Here is a 27,469-nt window from a genome sequence, read left to right as displayed (position 1 = left end):
GACTGCCAGAAAGATGCCCGTGGTCACCTGCTGACCATGTGCCACCCCCTCCCTGGTAGCTAAGAGCCTCCTGTCCCTGGCCCAGACCAGCCTCATGGCCCTGGGACCGCGTCTCATCTTCAGGCTCCGGTTTCCCTCCCCGTGAAATGAGAAGGGCCTCGTGGCCCTGAGGAGGGATGTGGTGCTACGATGAGAATTCTCCTGACGTCTGGGGCACGGAAGGGCGGGCGCTGGTGTGTGGTCACGTGGGGATGGCCCTACCACCCTCTGGGGGTTGTGCTGGCATTCAGGGCTCCACATGGCCAGCATGTCCTACCCGTGCTGGGGGGTTATTGTGGGGTTCACGCCCGCTGGTGCATGGATTTAACTGGTGTCCTCAAGAGCTTTTAACACATCAAGAGAGGCTAAAATCGTTCAGTGGCCTTGGGGATACTGTTTGTTTTTCTTTCTTTTCTTTCTTTCTTTCTTTCTTAAGATTTTATTTATTTATTTGACAGAGAGAGAGATCACAAGTAGGCAGAGAGAGAGGAAGGGAAGCAGGCTCCCCACTGAGCAGAGAGCCTGATGCGGGGCTTGATCCCAGGACCCTGAGATCATGACCTGAGCCGAAGGCAGAGGCTTAACCCACTGAGCCACCCAGGCGCCCCGGATACTGTTTTTCTTGAGGTGAGTGAGCGAGTGTGTGCACCGTCTCCCTTGGCCATGCTGCCCCGGCTTCCGGTGTTCAGAGATCCTAATGGGGGGTAGCTATCAGGGACAGGAGCGGCCATCAGGCTGAGAACAGACGCGTCAACACAGACACAACCCATTAATGTGCTCATTGCTGAGACACACAGATCTGGAGAGGCAGTGCTGGCGGCGGGGAGAGGACGGCAGGAGGAGGACAGTAATTCAGAGGCTGCTGTGTTGGGCTCTAGTTTTATTTGCTTCTTGAGATAGTGCTGACCAAGTGCCCTACAGCTCACCACCAGCCCAGGCAGTTCCGAGAGGGCCAGGGAGACAGGGGCACGGGGTCTGGGGTGCCGTGGGGTGGGAGAGGGGCCCTCCTGCAAATACAAACCAAAGGGAAGGTGGACTGGAAACACAGCCGGGGAGAAGGGGGTGGGGGCGGTGTTGGGAGAGGGAGCCTCGCAGTGCCAGTGCCGGCTGAATGAGGTACAGGAAAACTTCCATGTCAAAATGTTTTCCCCCTAAGGGATTTGCTGATGCATTTCCTTTTTAGAAAAGGGTTCTTTTCTGCTCTCCGGAGCTTAATTTCATTCGGAATGAAAAATGACAAGAGTGGATTGGACCAGCGGCTCAGAGCTGGACGGACGGAGCTGCCGGCTCACTGCACTTCCGTTTGCTTAGCTGAAAGCAGGTTGGGGAGCATTTGCGAGCCAGATCCCAGGAAAGGCGGGGCGTGTGGAGGGCGGGGAGGGTCACAGCTTGAGGAGCAAGGGAGGGGCACTGAGGGGAAAGGCCCTGTCTGCTGGGGGAGTTCGGTGCATGCAGCCTGCTCCCCTGGGGCTGCCTGGACCCCTCCAGATGTGCTGCACGCGGCAGGCTTCCCCGCCTCCCCGGACCTGCCCTAGGGACCTGGGTCGGACCTGCTGCCCTGCCTGCTCCAAGCCAGGTGAACCACCCACCCACGGCACACGTTGCAAGAGCGGGCCCAAGTGTGGGGGGTCAAGAGCGGGTCCCAGTGCGGGGGGCCAGCTTGCCCCAGTTCCTGGGCCTGAGGGGGTTGGAGAGAGGGTGGCCCGACTGCCCCCCAGCAGCAGCTGGTGCTCACCAGCGCCCACGTCTCAGAGGTCAAAGCCCAGAGCTCTCCTGTATTTCGGCTTGCAGGAGCAGAAGCCACAACAGAAGGAGGACTCGCCCCAACCCCACGCCATCCCAGTGATTCTGCCTTCGGAGCGGGCTCGGGAAATTCCCATTCTCAGGAAAGCCACCAAGGCGGGTGGGAAGGCAACTCTGCCAGTGTCACCGAGGCTTTGCCATATGGACAGGGAGCAGCGCTGTCAGCAGCGTTGCTTTCTGTCCTCACTCTGTTGTCAGAGCTTCTAGAAGAAAGGGAGTAGATGGACGCGTCCCCTTGCTAAGACAGCATTCCTACTTTCCACACGAGAATGCGCTCTGGGCTGGGAAAGGCGCCGGACCCCAGGGACTGGCTGCTAGTGCGGGAGCTGCTGAGGGCTCTGCAGAGCCCGGTACAGGGTGCGCTTGTGCCCCACGGTCTCCAGAGTCCCTCGGGGCATCGCAGCCAAGGTCCCCAGGGCACGGACCCCTGCATCATGGGGTGGCCTCGCAGTTGGACCCACTCCTCGAACCGAATGAGTGTTTTCAAAACAAAAGTCTTTCGCTCTGTTCCAGAAGTCCTATCCTTCCCTTCACCGGCTTCTGGGCTCCGAGGACGCAGTGCGTCCTGAGAACCGGCTGACACGGGTTTATGCCTGTCCATGGGCATGTGCCTAACGTGGACGGTCGGGCTCCCAAACAGCGTTGCACTGAAGGGCTGCACGTTCGTCTGTGAGCGGTTTGGTGGCTGGAAAATATTTGGGTCAAGTCTGGGTGACGACGTTTAGAACTTCCTTGAATGTTCGTGTTTATCCCTAGAACCACAGTGCAAACGTCTTGCTCAGAAAACAAAAGCAACGATCAGAAGAGGAGTCACAAAAGTGGGGGTTCATACGGTGATCCACTGGGGACCCCGCGGGAGTGGACGAGACTGCTGGGGACAGGCCTGAGAGTAGACTCGGGCCTCCTCACTCCGTGCTGTCCTGCAGGTCATGGGGCCGTGGAGGGACCAGAGAGTCGGCAGGCATGGGGCCCTTCATCCTCTTCCAGGCCCAGGCGCTCAGAAGGAGAGAGGCCCAGGCGCTCAGAAGGAGAGGAGCCCACGCTCTGTAGACGCTCTTGGATTTGAAACCCTGCCCGGGAGCTCTGTCCGTGTGACACCAGTGACACGGTCTCATTCACCGAGCCTCAGAGTTCCCTCCAGAAACGGGAGAGGCACCAGCTGCCCCGCGGGGGGGGGGTGTCAGAGGGTCAAGGAGGTGGAGCTGGCACAGCGCCAGCCACCAGGCAGCCATGGGCAGAGAGACCACACCGTCCTCTGGGTCCCCGACTTCCTCCCAGCTCCGTGTCGGAAAGCTGGGGCCCCCTTCCGGCCTAGCCAAGTGGACACCCAGGACGCAGTCAACTTGCCCACAGGACCCAGGGCGCCTTCCCGGTCTGCGGGGACGGACACGGTGCTAATTGATAGTCACGCGCTCACACGGGATCACGTGAAGATCCCAGAGATGCTTCATCACCGTTCAGACTGTCTCCAGTTAGCAGCGGCTCCACACCCTCTAGTGTGACCTGGTCTCTGCCCCAGAGCCTCTCCACCGTGGGCAACGACGAGCAGGTCAGCTTCTAACTGCGCCAGAGAAGCTGGATTCTACCGGCACCGCGCTGCGTCCTTGTGGTTTCCTGAAGACATCCACAATGTTCCTCAGTGCGGTTCCGCCCCTCGGTCTGTGTTTCCGTGTGTGCGGCTCTGACAGGGGTACACCTGTCCTGTGTAGAACGCAGACGGGCCTCCTGCGAGCCGGGCGCTGATGCACCAACCAATGGCCCCGTCTCACCTCTGCTGGCAGGGACCCTCCGATGTCACGGGGGGCTGCACTGATTGTCACGGTAGAGGTTGGTTGGCTCCTGTCTCATGGCGGTCACCAGAACTTTCTAGAACATCCCACCTCTTGGGAGTCTGCCAGTCCTTGGCTCCTCCGCTCTAGGGCTTAGACTCAGTGAGCAGGGCCCTGACCCCCTCTTGTAGCCACGATCCCTGCCCACCAGCTGCCACCTGCAATGCTGCTCAGAATGGAGCCACCGCCCTCCTGCCGCCCCGATGTCAATACCCAGCTTGCCTCCCCTGCAGTTGCTCCTGGAGGCCGGCGAAGCCCACCGAGCAGAAGCAGCTGCGGGGGAGGCGCTTAGTGCTCTGCTCCTGATCCTTCCTAGCTGTGCAGTGAGTCTGCACCCCCTGGGCTGGTTTCCTCCTGATGTGTGAGAGCTTACTATGCTGCCCCTTCCTGCCTCACCAGCCGCCCCGAGGGCACCACGTCCTCGTGGCCCCAAGCTAGCCCCCTACTGGGGTGGTGCCTAGGCTTTCTGGTCCTCTCCCCTGGTGTGGGGACGGGAAGACAGTGGATCCAGGCCATGTGGGGACAGGCAAGGGGAGTGGGACATCCACCCACCTCAGCCACTCTCCTGGAGGTGGATGTGTCCTGCAAACAGGGGCCCCTGGAGCACACTCCCCTAGTCCTCACACCCCCGCAGGCACCCGCGGAAGCCTGGGCAAGTGGGACGCATGGCAGAGACAGCATTCAGCACCTGCAGGTACGTGCTATGCTCGTCCTTGGACACAGAGCGTGCGAGATGAGGGCCTGGGAAGAAGCTTCCCTCCCCATCGCAGCTCCGGGTGCAGGCCCCGCACGGAGACAACAGATGTCCATGAATGAGGACCACTGGCTACTGGGAGACCCCTTAGGATGCCCTCTGCAGCTTTCCATCAAACAGATAACGGGCTTCTGTACTCTGGTGCACTGCTGTGCCTGGGGACCCCACACTAAGGCTGAGAGATCCCTGCCTTTTGGCTCCCAGGACGGAGAACCAGCAGGAGACACTTCTCCCCGGAAAGCGCCGAGCTTCCTCTGCCTCCGGCTGAACGGCATTTCCCCAACCCACAGGAGACCCTGAGTGTGGAGTGTCTGTGCAAAGAGAGAAGGAAATTGGGTTTCAATTGATTCATTTTTCCTCTAGATTAGGTTTGCATTGAGTCGGGGAGGGGGGAGAGATGGAGGGGTGGGATCAGCAGGGGTGCCCGGGACACCCTCTGTGCTTCAGCTCAGCGTCCTCCCTCTCTGCTCCCCGGGGGACTGGTGATGTGTGGCAAAACCCACAAGGTGGGAGCCTCCCCGAAGCCCCGAGCAGGCCAGGCCACGGACGGGAGACCAGGTCCACAGCAGGTACCTGGGCCTGGCTGGTCAGCCGGGGTCCCCTGAGAATCAGGCTCTGTACTGTGTGCTGGCAGCGGACGGTCAGACCCCACAGCGTCCGGGCAAGATCGACTGCCTCTTGGAAGCTCCTGGTGCACAGGTGCTACTGACCGCGGCTACCTCCCTGCAGCTGCGAGCTTACGGCACGGAGCACCAAACCGCCTACCTTTCCTCTGTGGTGGTGGTGCCCGTAGAGCAATGGTTACCCACAGAATACCAGCTCTGGGGGTGCTGATCCCACCGCACCCTGTGAGCAGGGCCCCGGAATTCTCCCTCAGCCCACCGGGGCTTGGGGGGCGGAGAGAAGGCTCCACACCCCCTCCCCCGTGATGCACACTGGTGTCGAGTGCATCTTGAAGGGGATGCTCCTGCACACATGCCCACAGCAGCAGACGCACGAGGGCGGGACGGCGGGAGGAGCCCACGTGCCCTTCCACAGGCGAGCGGGTGAACAAAATGACATCCTCACCACTTACTGGGCACAAAGCCCAGGAACGAAGCCCAGGCACACGCACAGTGCAAACAAACCTCAGGAGCGTTGTGCACAGAAGAAGCTGAGTGCAAAAGACCATCCATGGCGTGAGCCCATCCTTATGGAATGTTCCAGAATCCTTAAATCCACGGCGATGAATCACAGACTGGTGGTTGGCAGGGGCTGGGGGAGGGGGAAATGGGGGTTTCCTGACACTGGGAGTGGGGTTCCTGCCACGAACTACATTGGAACTAGATTGTGGAAGCACTAGGTGCCACTGAACTATTCACTTTGAAACAACGGATTTTATGTTACATGAATTTCACCACAATAAACTCTTCAAAAATCAAACTGAAACGAGGACTACTCCATGGAAATTAGGAGACTATACTGGGGTGCAGAGCGGGGGGAGCTGGGTCAGCTGCCTGCACATTCCCAGCTCCCGAACATCTCATGTTTGTACTTGGCCATGGGGGGCTGGTGGGGATAGGATCACGGGTGCTTCCTTTGGCCTCGCGTGGCCTCTCCTCACCCTCCCTTGCTCACACGACTTCAGCATCTGGGGTCTGTACCGGCTTGTTGACAACACTCAGCGACGTCCTTGGTCCTCAACAATCGTAAGGCTCCGGACCCAGCTGCGAACACTTGCGTTTTCTCAGGGCAGGAGTGGGGGTGGGGGGCAGCATTCTCCACCGCAGCGCGCTGAGAGGCCATGGCAGGACAATTTCAAGGTAAGTGTGACAGAGATGAAGGTAAAAAGCCTGCGCTTGCGGCCCACATCCCAGCTCACACCAGATCCCTGCCTACACTTTGGGCTGTGGGCTGTGCCAGGGACGGGGAGGGGCGGCGGGAATGTGCAGGTGCAGGAAGGCAGGGACAGGGAGGAGCTGTGAAAGAGCGCCATGTCGTTGTCCTATCAAACTTGTTCAGAAGCTCTGCCCAGAACCTGGCCCTAACATGGCGCCCTTGGACCCTGTGTTGCGGGATCAGTTGTGTGTTCTGGAATTCTGAGACTCAGACTGGTTTCTGCCATGCTCTGTGCTGCTGTGGGCCATCTACCAGGCTACGCTGCTGAAGGCTGCAGGGGGGGGGGTGGGGAAAAGAGATGGGCTACGCCAGTAGTGGGAACACGAGACCAGTGACATGGTCTCACTCACTGAGCCTCAGTGTTCCCGTTGAGAAAGGGGAGAGGCACCAGCTGCCATCTGATCGCCGTTCACACAACCTTGCCGAAGCATACTCCAGGTGCTCCCTGCCAAGCACCGACGAAGCACCAGTGAGCGTCTTGGCCTGTACCCCAAACTGGTTTGTCTAGCTGTCTACTCACCCTCTCGCCTACAAGTATCCCACGCTCAGCACATCTAGAACCATGTCCCTGAGAGCCAACCAGCCAACCTGCTGCTTACTCTCCTCGTGTGACCACAGCCACTGGGGGCGTCTGAGATCCGTGTCTTCCTCTCACACCCCACTCCCGACCCATCAGCAAATACTCGGGGCCCACTTTTGAAACAGATATGGAATTCCACCCTCTGTTACCTCCACTGGGACCCCCACAGGCCCAGCGAAAGCTCCCCACCTGGTCAGTCTGCTTCCGATCTGGCCCATGACTCACCGTCAGGTCCCCACAAGGCAGCCAGCGTAACACACGGGTTAGCACCGCGTCCTTGCCAGAACACCTGAGCAACCCCCGACCCCCACGTCACTCAACACAAAGGCAAAGCTCTCCGAGGGCCCCACCCGATCTGGCCCGTCCTCCTCCCTCCCTCTGCTGCCACGTGCCAGTGTCTCACTGTTCCACCGTCAGGTCTGTGCTCGAATGTCCCCTTCTCTGCGAGACCTGCTCACCTCTTTACTTCCTCTGCTTTCCTCTCTCCCCGCCTTCCTCCCACCTGGCATACGACTACGTGTCCCCTGTCTGTGCCACGGCGTTCCTGGACCCCCCAGCACCTAGAACGGGGCCTGACAGGAGCTGGGAGCCACAGAACACTCATAAGGGAAAGGAAAAGGTGCCACCCCCCCGAGGAGGTCTGACGGGGAAACGAAAGCCTGCAAAACACAGAAAAGCGACAGGTGCAGATAGGTCTGCCGGCCCAAGAGAGTTCCCCCGACCTGTCTTCCCGGAAGGGTGACTGCAGAGATGCTGCCCCCCGCTTACTCCCGGCCCCCTACAGCCTGGCTTCCGGCCCCTCCATTCTGGTCAACTGCTGTCCTGAGATTCCGCAGCTGCAGAATGTCCTTATTTACAGCGCCCTCCCATTACCGGTCACTCCCTCCCCCTCAAGCTCTGGGTGCCCCTGAGGGCCCCACTCTCCAGCCCGTGTCTGCTTGCTCCTTCTGCTTCCCTGGCCTCCGTCTTTGCTTCGCCGGCCTTCTCAGCCCACGGCTACACTCCACCAGGGTATTTCATTCACCTCGTGTTTCAGCTCCCCCTAATTTGATGATGACTCCAGACCAATGGGTCCGACTGTACACCCTCCCTGATGTGAGTGCATCAGAGAGAGAGAAGTAGCATGTTCTGGACAAGAAACACCTCACAGAAAGCATGGATCCGGAGGGAGAGCAGCTTGTGCTAGAAACAGAGCTGTTTGGTGCAGACAGAATGCCAGCAGCGGAATGAGGCTGGATGAGTGCCCGGGACAGGGACGGGGGCGCCGGGGAGGGTGTGGCTTTCAAGGGAGACAGGTGACATCCACCCTGGGCATCTCCTATTGCTTTCACATCTGGGAAATTACTCCACCACAACTGTGCTCTCCAGTCTTCTGCTGCCCATCACGAGCCCAAAGAAACCCCATCGGAAGCAGAGAGAGGGGCTTCTCTGGTGGGTCTGGCACAGCGTCTCTACCACCTGTGCTCTCTGGCCCGAGTCATCAGCTCAAGCCATTCTGGAGCCCTTGCTGGCCCAAGGCTCTGTCCCTTCAAGGCTGAGAAGCTGAAGGCACGGCATGGCGAGGCCCGTGGAGAGTTCTTGAGGACTAGGCTCTGTGTCTCCCCTGGAGGTGGACAGGGAGGCAGAGACCAGTGTCACTGACCACTGGGCACAGAGATGCAGCGGCCCTGCCGACCCTCAGCGGCCAGCAGGGAAGCTGACCGCTGCAGCCCCCGGCCATGAGCCCCCGCCTTCACTCCCGGCCACCCAGACTTGAGGCCCCCAAGAGCACCCCTGTCTTTTCTGTTCCCTGTCTCCTTCCCTCCCAGGGGCCATTCTTCTCCACAAGCGACTGTAACCCCCGGCCCAGCTCCCTGGCTCAGGGGACGGGCCTCCTGGGTCTCCTCCTTTGGAGTCATCTTTACAACTGCCTCCTAGCTCTTAGCCTCTGGTTTAGAGCTTCCCCCAGAAAGTGGTGTATTTTATCTTTATGTGTCAGGATTTATATAAAAAGGGGATAGTTCAACTCTAAATGTAATGAGTTGGAAGAACAGCTCTCTGGTGGCTTTCTCCAGTGAACATGGCATCAATAACATTGATTGCTAAAAATAACTAATAACCCTGGACTGGGGGTGGCCGGGGACTGCTCCAATCCCACTCTAGAAGGGATATGCAAGCAAAGCAGGATCCTGCCCTAAGTACAGGCCCCCTTCCCCCAACAGGTGCATTCCCGGAGGAGCTCAGCCTGAAGCAGGAGGAGACACACAACCCCAGTGTGTGCAGACGGCGGCCAGGACCTGCTAAGGCCCTGGGGTGCCCGGGGGTCAGGTGGGGAGAGTCTTGCCCTCCTCTGGGGAGAGGTGCATGATTCCTCGTGTCGCACCCGAACCACAGGCTTCCTGAAGGGTAGCGGCGGCATGGCCCACGTGCGGGTCTCTGCCTCGGTCCGACGCACCATTCCGCATGCGCCTGTCACACGATGCTTATCCTTGACGCTGTCACGGGAGGGGTCCCGAGTACAAGCAGCCAGCGAGTGGAATCCAAGCTGGACATGAACGACCCTCGCTGACGCCTTCTGAGCTCAGGCCCAGGGAAAATAAAGGATGTTGAGGCTGAACGTTTGCCCAAATCAGAGAAGCTCCAATTTTTGACGCGGCGGATAGACAAGCACATGCACCTCACTTCACCCCTAGAGGCTCCTTTTCTGGGTCTGGTGACGGGTGGTCCCGTGCCCTCAGCTCTGGACACTCTACCCTTGACAATGCAGGCCACCTTCTCCCAGAAACGGCCAGTGTGTTTAGACAGGCACTGGGGTGAGGCAGGTCAGCTTGGTCTACGCGACTTCCTGTGTTTCTGGAAGGATGTTGCACTTAAGCTCTCCTAAAGCCCCTGCTTGGCCTCCCTGGGCTGCAGGAGAAGCGACGAGTTGGGGAGGAGTTGAGGACCAGGGGAGTGACGGGCCGCGGCACAGAGCCAGCTCGCGGTTATGGAAAGGGGCTCTTCAGCGGGCCCCAAATGAGTCTAAGTTAATAGAGAAGAAATAATGTGTTTTAAAATTAATAGCAGAACTGTCAGCTCTGATGGCCAGGGCAGTAAAGCATACGGTCACCGGAGTCCCTTTGTGAGGTTATTTTCTGTTTTGTGTGTGTCCTGGGCACAGAGCAAGAGCCACGGCTCTCTCGGCCGCGAAGCATTTTGGATTCCAGGACAGCTTCGTCAGCTGAGTCAGAGCATGGGCGGTAAGGAAGCTGCTGTGGGGTTGCGTTCAGTGGCCCACGCGGCCTGCAGTTAAATAGTGTAGGTGTGGCACTATGCACGAGGTGGGGGAGTCCCCTGAAGCGCCTCCAGAAAACTCTTGGTCAGGGAGGCTCCTCCCTCACTGGGCTGGAGGAATGGGGCCGAGGGCACAGCCCAGAGCCCTGGGTGGTTAGGGCAGCCCCTCAAAACTAAGAGCCCCATGTGGCATCAGTGATGAGACCTGCAGAGCCACAGCGGCTCATGTCCTGGGCAGGCAGGACCGAACCTTCTCTGAAGGCTCCTCTGATCTCTGGTTCTCAGGGGCCAGAGGGAGTGTGGGAGAGCCCCTGCACGCACAGATCACAGTGGGAACCCGGCCCTTTCCCCTGGCCACTCCCAGAGCCTTTCTGGATGGCCCCATGTGGTTCTGGTTCCTCTACGTTCAGGAGGAAGAAAGTGAACTGCCTTTGCAGGCTGGCCGAGGGAAACTGGGACAATGTGTTACTTAGGAAGTCTCACATAGAGACGTCACCATGCAGCAAAACTTTGGATTTCACGATGGGCAGCCTCACTCCCGGGCTGGAGACATGGACTGGACCATCACAAGCTCCCATAACCTAGTGAGATTCTACAACTTAGAACCCCAAGGCCAGACACTGGAGCCCCACCACCGATTCCCAATTCCTCATTCAGAGGCTTGTGTTGGTGACCAGTTGTCTGGAATTGCTCTGTTTTGTTAGGAAATCTTCCAATAATCATGCTAAGAGAAGAAGGGGGGAGGGTTTGTCTAAAAGCCAGAGGGAGCCAAGAGTTCAAGTGACACCAGGACACAGCAGAGGACAGGTGTGACCAGGAGAGAAGCGAGGGGAGGGAGATCAGCGTGCACACCTGTGAGAGCCAGAGAGTACCTGCTGGGCTCTATCTCGACCATCCGTGCCCCGCTGTGATGGAAGCAACCGCAGGATACAGAGGCTGTCGCCAGCCCCTGGCAGGGCCCCAGCACAGAGAAGGGGCTAAAAGACAGCAGTTGAAGGAAGGAATTAAAATGTTAGTCTATAACGATGACATATTTATGCTGACACTGACGCTCGGCACTGTAGACACACACACACACAGACACACACACACTCCCCACACTCTGCCCCTGGAAGTGTTCGATGCTGCAGAGGGTGACGCTGGGCTGCTCTTGCTGGATAATGAGAGAACAGCGGTATGCCAAACGCTTAGAACAGATCCGTTTGCTTTCTTTCCTCTGCTGAATTCTGCCACCAGAGACCTCTGACTATTGTATTCTGATTCCACCAACAAGAAGCTGCATCTGGGGGCGGGGTGGCGGTAGAAATCACCCGCTCTCTTTATATTAGCAAAGTAAGAAGCAAAACAGACTTCATTTTGGAATCCGGCCTTTCTTTTGGGAGTTGGTAGAAGAGGCCATTCCTCTCTGAGGCCTTGCTATGGCTTTATGGGGGTTTAGATCTACTCCCTCCGCCCCCCACCCCTGCCAAAAGGAGGCCCCTAGAGCACTTGCTTGGCTAGAATATCAGACACAGAGGTCTCAGAAGCCTCTTCTCTTTTACACGGCTGCTATTATTAAAGCCATATGTTTACACTATAGTTCACAGTTTTTCAAGCCCACTTAAAGCTACTGTCTCATTTGGTCCCTTCCCACAGTCACAAGGTTGGGGGGGCGGGTCTCATCACATCCATTTTATAGGTGAGAACACTGAGAACGTGGGGAGGCAGTGACCTGTCCAAGGTCACGTGGGAGCCGCAGAACTGTCCCAGGTCCTTGCCTGCTGTCTCTCATTAATCTGCTGCTTTGGGAGTAGGGGTGGGGTGACAGACAAGTGCGGGATTGTGCTGCAGCAATGGCATGGTCCCCAGTTGAGCCAGAGGAAGGAGATGAGACACAGGGGGTGCCGTCAGGGATTCTCCCCGGATAGTAGGAGTTCAGCACCAGCGGACGTTTGCGGTCAGGGAAGGAAGCAGGGTGGGGAGAGAGTGCGGAGCTGGCATAGGCTTGTCTGGACCTTGGGAAGCGGTGACATAGTCTCACGTGTGGTCACCCGTCCGGCTACCAGAACAGGTAAGTATTCCCACTGAAGGCTACTGGGCTCCCCAGCCACGGCCGCATGCTTGCCTCCTACAGCTGGGAATGCAGGGGCTAACCGAGCCATCTTTCTACTCCCCTTCAATACATGACGACTTTTTCTCAACAGCTTCTCCACCTCTGAAGCCCCTTGGCAGAACCTCGGACTGGAGGGCAGTTTATCAGATTACATTGGGCACACCAACCACTGAATCCCGGGGTCAAGCAGCTGGGCCCTACTCTAGCCAATGCCTTCGCTTAGGGAGAACAGGGAAAGACAGGCAGTGGGAGGGCAGGGGTTCAGCACCATGGACAGCGGCCGGCAGGTGCCTGGCGCTGCGGCTGCCTCCACCCCTGGCGGCTGGTGACAGGGCCCCAGCTTATCTCCGTCCCGTGCCTACAAACACAGGGCACTCATTTATCACCTGGAGACAGCAGCCGGTGCTTAAGTACGCTCATGCCACTGCCGATCCGCCTTCATCAAATTCAAAACATGATTGCTTGTCGCTGGTTCTAATTCATTTCCCCCACCAACCCTCCATTTGAATAATGTCCTAAGTTTTCTTCTCCCCTGGTGGTGGGCAGGAAGAGCCCAGTGCCCAGTCCAAACAGCCTGGTCTTCCCCCAAGATAATGACGTGCAGAAGGCTTGCGAGGAACCCCGTTCATCTTTCCGACGGCGCTGGGTCCGTGCTGGGGGCTCTGTGAGAGAGGACGGGGTGTGCTCAGATTCGGGGATCCTCTCAGAGGCTAGGGTTTGCTCTGGCACCCATGGCTAGGGCCCATGAGGCATGCCATATGCAGATAAATTCTGCCGTGTGTGTGCTCACTAAATCCACCATGCTAGAAATGCATTTGGAGGCAATCCTGCCTGCCCACAGCAGATTTTCCAGATCCTGGCAACTGGAGCATGTTAGGGACGAGATACAGCTGCCAGCTCTGATTTCTTAAATCAAGATTCGTTTTGTGGGGAGGGCAAGAGGAAAAAAATTAATGCACAGCCTGGCAAGGTGAGGGAGGGAGGGTGGGAGGGATGCCTGCCGCCTTGGCCTCTCTGTGCATTTTGGGTGGGAGCCAATTCCTTTCCAGCAAGTGGCTTCCAGCTCAGGAAAGGGGGAGAGGCTTCCCACGGGCAGCTGGCTCCGAACTCCAAACGTGAGCGTGAACGAGGTAAGGTGCTGACAGAAGGAGCAGAAGTTGTTGGTTTACGATTTGTGCTGTTTTCCCGGGTCTCAGCCATTCATTCGTGCCGGTTCCCACTGGGTTTCCTGCCCCCCGTCCTCCTCCCAGACTCCTCGTAGCAGCTACTAGGGACCCGTGGGCGCAACAGCCACTGGGGGCCCAGCTCAGGGAGTACTATGGCTCCCCTGCGCCCTGCCGAAGGGATGGGGAGTGTGTGAGATGGCCGGCATGTCTGTGTGTGGCCGGGTGACAGTGCTTTCTAGGAGTGCTGGGGTGCGTGGGGTGCTGGGGCACCTCTGGGAGTGTCTGTCTGTCTGCCTGTGGCGGGGCAGTGGGATGGGGCCGCTATCTCTAAATAAGTGAGGTTTTACATACTAGATGCACGAGCGTCATCCCCAGCGTGGACGGCCAGCTCTGTTCCTCCACTTCTCAATTATAGCTTGTTGGGGGGTAGGGGTGGGGGGTTGAGAAGGGGCTGGAGGAGGGCAGAAGCAGACATGAGGCGAATTAGAGAGACTTTTGTTGCGCTTAATATCAATTCATTTTGTGACTGCTGACACAGCCAGATTCCATAGCCCAGAATTTATGGGGCTCCCCAGTGCGCAGACGCACAGACTCAAACAGAAAATACAAAAGAACTTTTAAAAAATGACCTGCCATCAGCAAAAAAAAATTTTTTAAATTTTAACCTTCCCCCAAAAGCCACCAAAGTCACACACACACACACACACACACACACACACACACACACCCCACAATCTGATTTTGATTTTCTTATTGGTTTAGGTCACTTAATCTCATTATGTAATAATCACATCATTTGCCAGAGTCAAGCCCTGTTTCATTACTTTATGGGCAGACTTTATATTAGATACACACGCAAAAATGATTAGTATAATGAGAATGTCAGAAAGGAATACACTGAGGGAAGGGCATAGCCCCTGACCTGAAGGACAGTGGTCATCCCTCGGTGCCCTCCCTAGGGACCTACGCTCCCAGGACAGCTCCTGGCAGAAGACTCCGTGCCCGGACTAGATGGGGCTCTTCACAGCCACCTTCCTACGGGTCTCCTTCCCCTCTCCTCCTCTCCTTCCCCCTCTCTCCTCCTCCTCTCTCTACTCCCCTCCTCTTCTCCTCCCCTCCCCCTCCTTTCTCTGCTGCTCTCCCTCCTCTTCTCCCTACTCCCCATTCTGTCTTCCTCCTCCCTCCTCTCCCTGCTCCTCCTTTCCATCCTCCTCCTTCTCCCCTCCCCTCCGTTCCTCCCTTCTCCCTCCTCTTCCCCTCCCTGCTCTCTCCTCTGCTTCTCCCTACTTCTCCTGTTCCCTTCCCCTCCCCCTCCTCCTTCTTTCCCTCCTCCTCCTTCTCTCTGCTCCTTCCCCTTTCCCTCTTCGTCTTCTCTCCCTCTCCCACTGGCTGTGGTTCTTTCCTGATTTTAGTTAGTGTCTCTCTATCTCTTTGTTCATTTTCTTCAAGTGCCCTCCAAGGCACGCTGCCCTCCCCGTCTTGTGTCTTGTGCTCTACAGTTCCCTCTCCTCTCCTGAGCAGCCATGCCTGGATCCAAGGCCTCCTGGGCAGGAGGGCTGAGATCACACGAGAGATGAATGACAGCGGCTCGCGGCAGCCCTCGAACACCCTGGACCACCTCTGGGAGATTGGGCTGTGGCACTTTCCGTGGCCTCTTTGGGCTCCAGCCTCTCATGGCCAGCTTGTCCATGGTCTGGGCGCCCTTTACCTGCCTAGAAGCCGGCACTTGGAGGGGAAGGAGAACCTCGTGCTGGGGGTGGGGTCCTCTCCTGCACCAGCAGGTGGGACCCACCCCTCCAGGGCCCTGTTGCTTCCTGGGCTATCCCCACTGTGTCAGGGAGACACTTCCCAACCACGTCCGGCAGCTCTGGGGGTCCTCGGGGGCAGGCTGGGCTCTGGTCCCCGTGAGAAAAGCAGAGACGCAGAACAAACCCACGGAGGAGCAGAAGGGCTGTCCTCCGGCCCCATGCCAGCCGCGGAACACGGTGGGATGTCCTCTTCGGGAATGTGGGGGTTTATTCACAACAGATGTGACCAGCCACGCCGACCAGCGCACAGACTCCCGCCTGCCGGGGAGTCGGGGACCACAGGAGTTGACAGGGTACCTCCGTGGCCCAGCACACTTCCTCACCCCCCAAATGCCCTAAGACATTTTCTGGAGAGTTGAGTAGAGAAGCCGTTTGTGGTATTACCTGAAGGGTCACCTTAGAAAAACGAAACGAAACAGTAAGCATGAGGATTGCGAAACAAAGGACGTGTCTGGGAATGTGCTGGTGTTCGTGTCCCAGCCCTGAAGCTCTGCCCGGCAGGGAGCTCACCACCAGGCAGCTCTAGAATGCATGTGGGCGAGGCACCGACTCCGCAGTGTTACGGCAAACCGGCACTGGGAGGAAGAGGCGGGGAGGCTTATTCTAAGGTAGCCCGGGAACACGGAAAGTCTCCTCTGGGAGAAGGAAAAGATCCCGGGATTAGCTACTCTGGTGGTAGGCCACGAGTAGCGCCACACAGCAAAGGAGCCATGTCTGCATTCCACGAGAGCATTCCTGGGTGCCCAGACTGCACCAGGCACTGGGAGTCTGGGTGGGGGACAAAGGCGAGTGGTCGCTCCTGCCCCCTTCTCTGCTGCCGCTGGGGAAGCCAGGCCAGGAAGCCCGGCACTGCTCGGTGGCCGCTGGGTCCGGGGCCAAAGGGACGCCTGAGAAGCAGGGAGGTGGGAGGGGAGAGCCGGAAGGGCTTCACGGAAGGGACGTCCTGGTGGAGTATTGGAGGACAATGAGCTGTTCAAGGAGACAAGGTAACTGTGAGGGCAAAGGCACAGAGGAGAAGCCAATGTCTCACTTGACAGCAGCCCGGAGAGGGCCTGTTGTCACCAGGGGAGTCCTTCATGGAACCTGGCCCACACCAGGTGGCTTGGGCAGCGGAGACTCACCTCTTCATGTCTCTGCCCCGCACTCATGCACCCTGAGTGTGGCTTGTGGGGGATGGCCGGAAGGGGCGGGGGATGTGGAAGAGGGTGAGGTCTTCCATGGAGGCTGAGACACCCCCTGACCTGAGGCCACACAGTATTGACCTTGGTGGCGGGGGAGAAGGAGGAAACAGACTGTCCTGGTGGATCGATGAGGGCTGGGGTGGCTTCATCTGAGCACCAGTGCCTGCTGACTGGTGGCTCAGAGGCAGGAGGGCAAACGTCTGTAACTGGAGAGGCTTGTCTGGATTCAGCATCGTTGAAACAGTTCCCCGTGCCGGATGCAGCGGGACGCGCGGACACAGGGTGGGCGTGGGAAACGAGCGAGTGCATGAAAGGCCACACCCGGGACCAAGGAGACAGGAGGACATGGGGGCACCACTCCTGATGCACACCCAGGGGGACAGGGCCCAGTGTGCAGGTACCACGCTGGACAGCAGCGGGCCCTGTCGCGGGCTGAATCGTGTCCCCCAAACACACACAGGCAAGACCTGACCCCCAGCACCGTGGGGTGCCTGGATTTGGGGGCGGGTCTTTAGAGAGGTGATTTAAGTTAAAATGAGGTGATTGCGGTGCAGGGGGACCCAAATCCAACGTGCCCGGTGTCCTTATAAGAAAAGATCAGGACACAGACATGCACAGAAGGACGACCGCGTGAGGACACAACGAGGAGACGGCCGTCTGCCCGCCCAGAAGAGGGGCCTCAGAAGGAACCACCCTGCTGCCGCCTCAACCCTGGTCATCCAGCCTCCGGGACTGGGAGCAAACGTATTTCCCAGGTTGAGGTTTGGGTACGGTAGCCTGAGCCCAGCGCTGCTCTGGGAGCGCCGGAAGTCCAGGAGAGCTGGGGCGCGCGGAAAAGAAAGCCGGGTGACGTCATCCAGATCAGGAGACCCGACGTTGTCAAACCACAGCCCTGATTTCTAGCAAACGTATCTCCGCTTCCTCCATGCCCAATAAAGACTTTCACCCCTTGGCATCCATGGGTGGGTAAAATGATTCTAAAACACTCAGGCTGGGGATCCCCCAGGAGGCTGGGCCGCAGCACGGGTGAGCCGTGCACTCGGGGGCCGACGAGGGAGCGCTCTGGGGGAGGCCCCGTCGCGCTGCGGCCGACTCGGTGCCGGAGGCTCAGTGGCTGAAGCACGGACCGATCCTGCTCTGTTTCCAGAAGAAAGAAACGGGCCTCAGGGGAGAACGGCCTGACATTTCGGTGATTCCTTCCCAGAAGATCCCGCCTTTGTGGTCACACAGATTTACACACAGAACCTCACACGGGGGGTTCGGGGCCGTCAGGATGAAACGCGGCCCCGATTCCGGCACCCACTCCTGGAGAACGAGGCTTTGTTCCCGCCGTGGACTCTCGGCACCCTGTGGCCCCTGGACTGTCCCCTCCTCCATCCGCCCGCCGGCTGCACACTCAGCCCCAGCGAGCGGGCAGTCCTGCCTAGAAGCTGCCTCCCTTCAGAGGGGAGCCCGTGGGAGTCCCAGAGCGTGCTCGGGGGTCTCTGGCCTCCCCTCCCCAGTTCCCACAGGGTCATTCTGGACCTCTGCTTCCCCGTGTCGTCCATCAGGACGTGGAACCTAGCTGGGTGAGCAGCTAGTAGGACACAGAATCTCCCAGGACGTGGCCCCACGAGCCTCACCCAAAGGCAGGAGGAAAACTGCCCGCCATGGACTTGTCTTCCAGATGGACAGTCGTGGAGATGCGCCTGGAGAGACCACCCTGGGTGGGGGCGGCCTGCTGCTGAGGCTGTCGCCCTGGGCCTGTGGCCCGCGGGTGTGAGGGTGTGCGTGTGTGTGCCTGCGTGTGCACAGTGGAGCACGGGAGAACCCCACAGGAAAGCAAGTTTCCAAACCCGTTTTGTTTCCTTCATGTCAAGACAGAGGAACAGACGCACATGCTCGTGGAGCAGCAGGGCTCGTAGCAGCCAAGAGGCGGGCCAGGCTCTGGTGATGGCGGGTCCAGATGGCGGGTCCACGCGGCTCAGCCCTTAGGCTCTGCGGAGCATCGCTAGGCCTTGAACGGGAAGGAAATCCTGACGCCACCGCAGTGTGCGCGACCCCGGAGGACGTCAGCCAGAGAGGCTGGTGAGGTCTCTGGGGCCTCACTCCCGGGACAGACAGCAGACAGCGGGCGCTGGGGGTCGGGGAGTGGAAGGCAGGGTTAGGGACTGATGGGGACAGCTTTGATTTTACTGGATGGAGAGAACTCTGGAGGTGGGCGGCGGCGGCTACGCGGCCTCGTGATGTGCCTGGTGCCCACGAACGGTGCACTTACACATGGTTACGGCGCTGAATTTTGTTCTGTGTATTTTACCACAACCCAAAGTGAAGTTCTAGTGGCTGGTCCGATGGCAGTGGGTTAATAGAACTCACTACCATTAGCGTCACTGAAGTTGGTATACGAGCCCCCACTGCTAAACTGGGCTGGCTTCCAAAAAGTATCAAACAGAAGACGCAAACACCCACCAAGCTCTCTGGGTGTGCCGGGCACCAGCCCCTCCCGTTCACGGATGACGGTGCTTCCCCCTCCCGTCAGGAACGTTCTCATCCCACGTCACAGCAGGAGGCACGAAGGTCACGTCACTGCCTGGGATCACTGGCTGGTAGGAGACAGAGCCAGGACTTGCACTGGGTGCTCCCGGCTCCATCGGGACCCCGGGCATGTGCACTGGGAGAAGGAGTGAGTGATGCCGGATTCCAGACCCCACGCACTGTCCAGCTTGCTCTGCTTCCTCAAGCGCTAGTTTTAGGGGAGGGAGGAACAGGGCTGGGGGCCAGTGGGGCACCTTTCAAAGCAAAGTAACTGAATACTAGTAAACATGCCTGAGTGAGGGGTTACTCAGCGGTGATGGGAATGGTCGCTTAGGAACCGGTCCGCAGAGGTGGCCGCACCTCATGGCAAAGGTGCCAACGGCCACTGAATGGTCGGCTCTAAGTGATGAATTTCACGTTCTATGAACTCAATAGATTATTCTAAAAATATACACGTCATATATATATATATATTTATGATTATGATCAAACTGCAAATCCCACCCACGTGGCCTGAAACCGAATGCAAATACGTTGGAAAACTCGGTGGACTGTCGCGTCCGGGGCTGTGTGAACGCACGCAGAGCCCTTGCCCGTGAGCACCGGCTCCCCTGGCCAGGCCCCTGCTCTCCCTTGGGTGGAGACGACTCGTCGGGCGGAGATGCTTGGAGGGGAGCTCACAGTGTCACAGACGGTGACACCACCCGAAGGCCCTGGTGCTGAGCTGTGGGCGCAAACTTGCAGACTGGGATTTGGGGTTTCCAGATCTGGTTTTATTAAAACTCCCGAGTCTCTCCTGAGACTTATCCGTCTCACTGCAGAATGAGTGACGCGGCCAGAGTCACAGACCTCCCTCGCCTTGCCAACGGCGACTTCGCCTTATCCTTCAGAGGGAAGGGATCGTTTATTCCCCAGTAATGGCTGCTGGGACCAGGCCACCCGATAAACAGATGTGACTCATGATGAAGGAAATTATCATCGCCTTTCAGCCGACCACGAGAAAAACCTTCCCAACGTTGTGTGCAGTGCACACGCCTGTGAGTGTGAGCGTGCCCGGGTGTGGGTGGGCGCATGCTGGCGCGGGCGCTGGGGAAGAAGGGAGGGAGGCGGCATGGGGCCAGTGTGCCGTCCTCCTTGCACTCGGCCGCACGCTGGGATCTCCTGCATCTGAGCACATTGAATGCCTCGGAGGAGCCCGTTTATCAAAGAAGCTCTGAGGAGGGTATGTTTGCAGACTCCTTTGTGGTGTGAATAATCATCTCCTAATTCCTATTTGGGAAATTAATCTTCTGGTTTCTTGAAGTGTGGCAGAGAGTTCTGGAAACAGGGTTGGAGGCTAATGCCTGTGCTGGTCCCTGGCAGCACACCTGAGGGGCTGGGTAGGTGAGTGATGACTGCTCCACGCGGGGAAGGAGTGCGCGGTCGGTGAACATGAGGGAGAATCCAGCTGAACACGCCCCCGAAGGTGCCGGTAGCGAGGACAGCACCAGGCCGGAGGCCAGCGTGCGGTGCGACCCCATCTCTGCGCCATGCACGCAGCGGTGGTTTCCGACCCTGGGACTGTCCCTTCGTTGTCCTGTCTAGACTTTCCACAGATCAATAGCTCACGCACTAATGAAAAGTTCGCTTTAATTTAAAAAGAAAAGCAATGATGCTAGGGAAGGCCTGTAGACCCTTCTAGCCCCAGGGGAGGAGGCGAACCGAAGGGCCACCCCCTCGCTCCCAGCTCTGACATTCTCTGGAGGCACGGGGGCTCTCTTGCCCTGAGGCCCGGAGTGCCGCTCTGGGCAGGACTGGGCTCCACGAATGCCAGAGAACTAAGTTCTCGCACTTGGCTCCTTCCTCACACCCTGATGACATGGACATTCTGGGCTCAGGGAGCCAGGACCATGTGGTCCTTGCTCTCCACCAGTGCCCATGCAATACGGCAGGGCCTCCCGAGGGGGTCAGGGCCAGAGTGGGGGGGGGAGGCCAGCAGGAGACAGCCCCCCCTCACCTGCAGGCGCCTGGGGCTCAGCTCAGGAAGACAAGGCAGGCACAGCGGGAGCTCCCCACAACTTGTCCGGCCCAGCAGATGCGCCAGGCACACGAGAGCCCTGATCCCTGCAAGTGTCCCTTTCAGTCTGATGACAGCTGAAGCAGGGGAGCCAGCCCTCAAAGGTCCTGAGTCAAGACACACAGCAGCCACCACCACCGGCTGTGAGCCCTGGGACGAGCCGGCAGAGCCCCCTCTCCTCGGCACAAAGAGGAAGGAGCTGGCCAAGTCGGTCCCCAGGTCCCCGCCAGCATGGACGTCCCATGGCATCCCATGGGTATGACATCCCGTGACACAGTAGGAGTTCCTACTGTGACGGCACCTTCCTCCTGTTTCCCTTGTGTTTCAGGTTAGGAAGGGGTTTTTAAGATGGAAAGTCCTTGCCAGCCCAGAGCGCCCTCATCTCACGCACGTGCACGCTCGCACACAGACGTGTCTGGTGTAGACTCCGACCCAAGCACACAGGCAGACGCCCTTACTCAGCTTCCCGGGCCCGGGGACCCTGCCTGCAGGCTCCACTCTCTGTGCTGCCCAAGCCCCATGCTGTGGAGGCCCGTCAGGCCCCACACCCCACAGCCAGGCCCGATGCCCCTTCAAGGCGGCTCACGGACAAACCACTTCTGCCCCGCTGAGCTGAGCAAGGGTCAGAAGACCCAGGAAGGTGTGGACGCCGGTGGGGGCCCCTCTTTTCCCGGCCCCCAGGGCCTCGTGGCCGGGGGGTGCTGACTCTCACAGGGCATGTGAGGTTCAAGCAGGGCAGGGGCGAGAGCCCCCCAGGAGCTACAGGCCTCCTGACAGAGGGGAGCACCCCCTCCCCAGCTCCTGTCACAGGCCGGCGCCAGAGCACCAGGGCCCTGCTGTGTGCCCAGCACCCGCTGACCGTCCGTTCACTCTGCCTTTCATGAGCCACTTTTTCTTTACAGCCGACCCCGACCCCCCCAGAGCAGAAACAAGAAGCCCTGACCTTGTCCACTGAACGACCAGAAAAGCATGACGTGGAGCTGTCCTGACAGGCCTCGCTCTCGGGTTCTCTGTGCTCCCGTCCTGTCCCCCTTATCTGCCCGCGCAGGACAGCCCGTAAGGAAAGCAGGCTCGCTGGCCGCCCCTCCAGCCTGCCCTGAGCTGAGGGGAGGGATGCGGCATCTGGGAACACTGCCCCGTCCGCTCTTTCTGCCTCTTCCCTGGCTGGGCTTCCTCCTGCTCAGCCAGTGGGGCCGGGACGCAGCGGGGCGGGCGAGCAGCTCGGAGCTAAATATACTCCGGACAGGGCAGGGGGTCCCCGCCGGGCCGTCGTCCAGACTCGAATTCCACCGAGGGGAACTTGTAAAAAGGCCTTTCCTCCTGTTCAGGCTGAATTCCCTCTACGCCCCAGGCAAGCAGCCGCCCTCCGAGGACACATGACCCGGCGGTGTGAGCCCAGTGGACTGACCAGGTGGCCTGCCGCGGACCCCCATGTCCAGCCCGGGAAGCAGCAGGAGGCCGCCCGGGCTCTGCCCTTGTTGGCTGTCCTGCTGGAGCAGCTAGGACAGTCGCATTGCGAAAACCCAGCAACACCCACGGTCTGACTTCATTTCACTGGGAAAGAATTTACCCAATATGGGATGAGAGCTCTGCAGAGAACTTCCTGTAGCAGCCATGTTCCCGGGAGGGAGCATCAGCTTGGCCACCAAGGAGTGGGGTGGCAGGGACCTCCCTGTGCCACTCCCACCCTAAGGAGCACAAATTCTAGGAGCGAGCCGGCACAGCACCAGGCTGAGAATAAACGAGACCGGGGCAGAACCATTCCCTGAGCCGAGGGCACTCTGCAGGGTTAGCTGCAAACTCACCAGCTGAGGGGCAGCCTGCACGGCTATGGGGAGTGCCTGCTGGTGCCTCGTGCAGTGGACACTTTGCAATCCAGCTGTGAGCTGACCCTGGGCACACCTGTCCTCAGGGAGCTTCCCTGTCCCCTCCCTGCTCTGTTCCCAGGGATGCTACTCTCCTCGTACAGGGGATTCTAACTCAGGGAAGCTGTCCTTGCTACAATTACAGACTCTGGGAGCGGGGGAGAAGGTGAGAAGATAGGCATCTTGTTCAGCAACCACCCCAAGGGCCACGTCCCCTCCTTCTTTTCTATCCTCCAGGTACCCAAGGCCAGTAGCAAAAACCAGTGGAGCGATTGCACAGGTGCGAAGGGGAGCCAGGAGAGCCAAGGATGCCTCCCTGTCTGCTTCAGCACCGGATCTCCAGGCCACACTCGAACCCCCTCCTCTGCCCCACCTGGATGGCAGCCTTCCCCGCCAGCGCCTCCACCGTCCCCGCTGCTGGGCAGCCTAGAGACTTCTCTGACTGTGGTCCTCAGACCTGCCCACCAGGCATCGGACCCCTGGGTGGAGGAGGACAGGCTGGCGTGCAGGGACCCCTGCACCCTTCTGGGCCCCGTCAGCCACCACTCTTGGAGAGTCTTGGGAGAGAGTTTGGCCCCAGGCCCTCTTGCGGGAGTTTTCTTTTATATTTATTAACCCACTTTCTCTCTTGGCATTCGGAGCCCCGAGGAAGCCTCAGCCAAGGCTATTAATAGGCAGAGGCCTTCCCGGGAGGAGAACGAGCTCGTACCTACAGCACAGGTGCCAAGCATCATAAAGGCTTCTGGGTCTGTCTACACATAGGCTGTGGCCACGCCAGGGAGCAGAGGGTGGGCCTCGGGGAGCTGAGTGCCATCTGCCCCGCTGCCCCCCACCTCTATTCCTTGGGCAGGGCTTCTGGACACCTGTGCCAGAGCTGGGCCCTGCTGGGGATGGCCCTGGCTGTCACGCGGAGCCTCCACTCCAGGTCAGGCCTGGTGGGAGACGCCAAGGAGGGGCTTTGCAGAATAGCATGCAGTATGAACGACTCCTATAAACAGAGTTTAATAAAAAGGCAGGAAGGGAATTTATGGGCAGCCCAAGGATGATTAAAATTATTTATCTACTCACCTCCCTTGCCGGCTGATCAGTCTATTAATTATCTATTACACACTCGCTGATTTGCATTTTAGTGATGGGACCAAGTAAGGGCAGGTGAAAAACACGGAAGGGCTTAGGGACCAAGCAGCAGGGGGAGGCGGGGACCCTCCTCTCCACCATCCATGGGTCCCCCAGCCGACACCGAGTGGCCACACTACCGAGACTGCCGCCCATGGCTGGGAGCTGCCCCCGCGGCCCCCACCCCCACCCTGAGAAGCCCAGATTCGTGAACCAGCTCCGGGGGAGCCAGAAGTGTGAGGAGAAAGGGCACGCACCTGTTTGCCAATAGACAGCTCCGGGGACGGATTCCCGGCCGGAGGGGCCCGTGGACCCGCTCAGGGGGAAGACTGGCGGGATCTTCCTCTGGCTGTTCTGACTTAACGCTGCATTTGGAAAAGAAAACACGAGAACAAAACCATTTTCAATCTCTAAATATCTGGAGTGCATCAGACACATGCTCTCCCGCGCTCTTGATTAAAAATACCAGAGGACAGTGTCATGGGAACGGCGTCTTTGAAACGCCGCAGCCAAGGACACGTCAGGCTGGGAGAAGTTAGAACAAAGCACCTCCGCTCACACCTCAAGGCTCCCAGCCACTCGCTGCTGTCCTGCGGGGAGGCCACCGTGTCAAACTGGGCCCAGGACCCGAGGCGGGGGGCCGTGCCCACGGGGCCTGGCTGGCAGTGAGCACAGCGACGGCAGGATGGCCTGTGTCGCCTGCTCCCCACACGGGCCCCAGCACTCCTGTGCAGTCAACAGCGCCTTGTTGGGGACAGGTTGCCAGCATCACCCCGTTACTCATCTGGGTTCCCCAGCCCTGGGCCAGCGTCCAGGGCTGTGGCCCTGACCAGGATCTGCAGTCCGTGCAGACCTTGGAGAGTCTATCTAGACATTTAACCTCACGCATCAAAACCTAAACCAGCCAATTCCTTCTTTATCTATGCATCCGCCATCCACCCATCCATCATCCACCACCCACCTATCTGTCTCTCTCTGTCGAACAGGTAGCTACAGGTACAGACAGGTAGACCGGTCCATAGCTAGCCAGCTCCCACTGGTTCTGTTTCTCTGGAGAACCATGGCTGACTCAGCACCTCTGGGGCCTCTCTGGCTTGCACTTCTGGAGAAGCTGGGCCCCTGGATGGCACAGAAGGGACAAAGGAGGCAGTGAGGGGCCAGCTGCCTTGGGGGACCAAGGACTATGGGTCAGGAGCCCAGGGACACACTGGCCTCGAGTCCCAGCCCGGCACCAGCATCCCCTCGCACCTCACGATCCAGCGCCACTACCAGAGCGGGCTCCCTGACATTTGTAGGACAGTCGTTCCCCACGCCCTGTCCTCCATGCCCCTCCCTGTACCCACCCCCCAACCAGCTGCTAAGTCCCGATGATGTACTAATAACCACAAAGCAAAAAGCCACAGTTCGTGGCGCTACTGCACTGTGACTGCTCATTTTCAGAATCGATTTGCAGGGTTCTGTGCGTGCGGCGAGGTAGGGCTGTGTCCCCGGAGCTAAAGCAGAGCCTCCCGGAGTCCGGCACACCCGGAAAAGTCCCAGAGACAAAGGAGTGCGGGAGAGCGGGGCAGGGAGACAGGAACTGAGCGGATCTCCAGAAGGGGGACTGGAGACGCTTAGTGGCCCCATCCTGAGTCCAGGCTGGGTGGCGAGGACACCAAAGGGCTCGGCCTGAGCTCCTCTGCCAGGGACAGGGCGCGGCGGGTGTGGGGCAGACCGCACTCTGGAGAGCAGGTGCAGATGGCAGCTGGCTCTTAGGGGACAGGACCCTTCCTGGGACTGGGACACACCGTGTGTCCCAAGTAGCTCACCAGGCTCAGGCCAGGAAACCCTCCAGTTCATGAACTTGAGATCTTATTGGCTTAATAAACCGAGTTGTTGCTGCTGTCCGGTCGTCTGCGGCCGGAGCAGGAGCACACGTGAGGGTGGGTGTGCTCTGCTGGGCTCCAGCCTCGCCTGGAGAGGAGGGCAGCGGGAGGGACAGGCCAGGGGCTTAGGACAATAAAGGCTCCCAGAACTTTCTTCCAGTGACCCTGGAGGCAAACAAATACACATGGGTACACCCCAGACCTGAGCCCAGGGACTCTGGCACAGGGAGGCTTGTGACTGCCACCCAGTCCTTGCCCTTGCGATGGTGAGCCGCTGGGTGACTCGGTTTCCCCACCTGCAGTGGAAGCTCCTTCATGGCTACAGCCTCCTTGCACAGCCCCAGGAGACCCTCCATAGCCCTCTGCGACAGGCTCATCAAGGGGCCAAGGTGGGTGTTCTTGTCCCCGGGACTGGTTCAGCAAAGTGTCAGAGAGGGGACAGGAGCCCAGATCTCCAGCCCAGCAGAGGCCCTCAGACCAGCGGACACCCCTACCCATTCTCCCACCTCCAGGAATGTAAGCATCTCCAGCCTCGGAGGTGAGACAGGGTTTCTCCTCTGGGCCCTGAGCCCCCTCTTCTAGGATGGTGCCCCCACGTCGCTTCTGGGACCCCAGTCCTACCAGGCCAGCCTCAGGGCTCAGATGGCCAGAGAGCCTCGGAGGGCAGCAAGGGGTCATGCCCCAAACACAGCTGCTCAGCCTTTCACAGTGGAGCCTGTGGGTCAGAACTGCTCATGAAGTGGGGTCCACGCAGCGCGGCCAACAAGGACGTCCGAGCGTTGTGAACGGTTTCCTTCCTCTCTTCCTCCGTCTGCCCCCCTCATCAGGCAGAAAGAAAGACGCACGAGAGCCTGGGATTCACACGCGGCTGGGTGCCATCTTACCGTGCCCACGTGGACACAAGTGCAAAGTGACAGTGGGGATGGCAGTGGCATAGGAAGCCCCAGATATGTCAGAGAGCTGGGGCCAGGATCTGGAACCTTCTGAACCCAAGCCCTCAGGCCAGGTGCACACACGTCTCCCAGCTACAAGGAGACGGGCCCCAGGACCCACTCGGTGGCGTTCCCTGCATTATTGACATTTCGCCAGCAACCAGGGATCCGTCAAGGAAACGGTGGGTGCAGACGAAGAGCCCGATTCCTGGGGCAGATTTCTAGGCAGCAGAGAGGGGGATGGACGGCAAACACGTCAGCAGGAAGGAGCCACGGACTCAATGCTGAGTGAAGGGAGCAACTTCCAGAAAGTCACCACACATGTGCACTTTGAGACAGTTTAGTCACCATTTAGTCACTATTTGTGGTCACGTGCATATAAATGCTTTTTTTAAGGGATCAAAGCAGCAGACATCACATCCATGCCTGTGTGCGTGTGTGCTGGGGGCAGGGGTGAGGCTGGGGGCAGTCAGAGGGGCCCTGACCTATCTTTCCTGCTTCCTTTCCTTTTGAAAAAGACAACACAAAATAGCTACATGTTAACCATTTAATTGCAGGTGGAGGAACACAGATACTTATCATATTTTGCCTTAATTATCAAAACGCTCCAAATTTCCTTTGAGATGACTGGTTGGATGGCGAGCCCCTCGAGGGAGCGGGAGACCCTGATGCCCCAGGAGTGGCATGCAGCCCACAGCCCAGTCCTTACACACTCTGTCCTGCCAGAGGGCCGGACAGG

At 58.9% G+C, this 27,469-nt stretch overlaps 1 protein-coding gene across 1 annotated transcript in view; it reads right to left on the bottom strand.

The window, feature by feature from the left end:
- LOC125087533 (uncharacterized) overlaps window positions 1-27,469 on the bottom strand; it is a gene marked incomplete at its 5' end in the record, with an annotated part of 360,005 nt that overhangs the window by 118,285 nt on the left and 214,251 nt on the right. The window contains 1 exon segment of the mRNA XM_053447808.1: window positions 24,191-24,298.

The sequence above is a fragment of the Lutra lutra genome, chromosome 16 (assembly GCF_902655055.1).
Source record: "Lutra lutra chromosome 16, mLutLut1.2, whole genome shotgun sequence".
Lineage (NCBI taxonomy): Eukaryota > Metazoa > Chordata > Mammalia > Carnivora > Mustelidae > Lutra > Lutra lutra.
The sequence above is the reverse complement of the archived record's forward strand: the minus strand, read 5'-3'. Positions and strand labels throughout refer to the sequence as shown.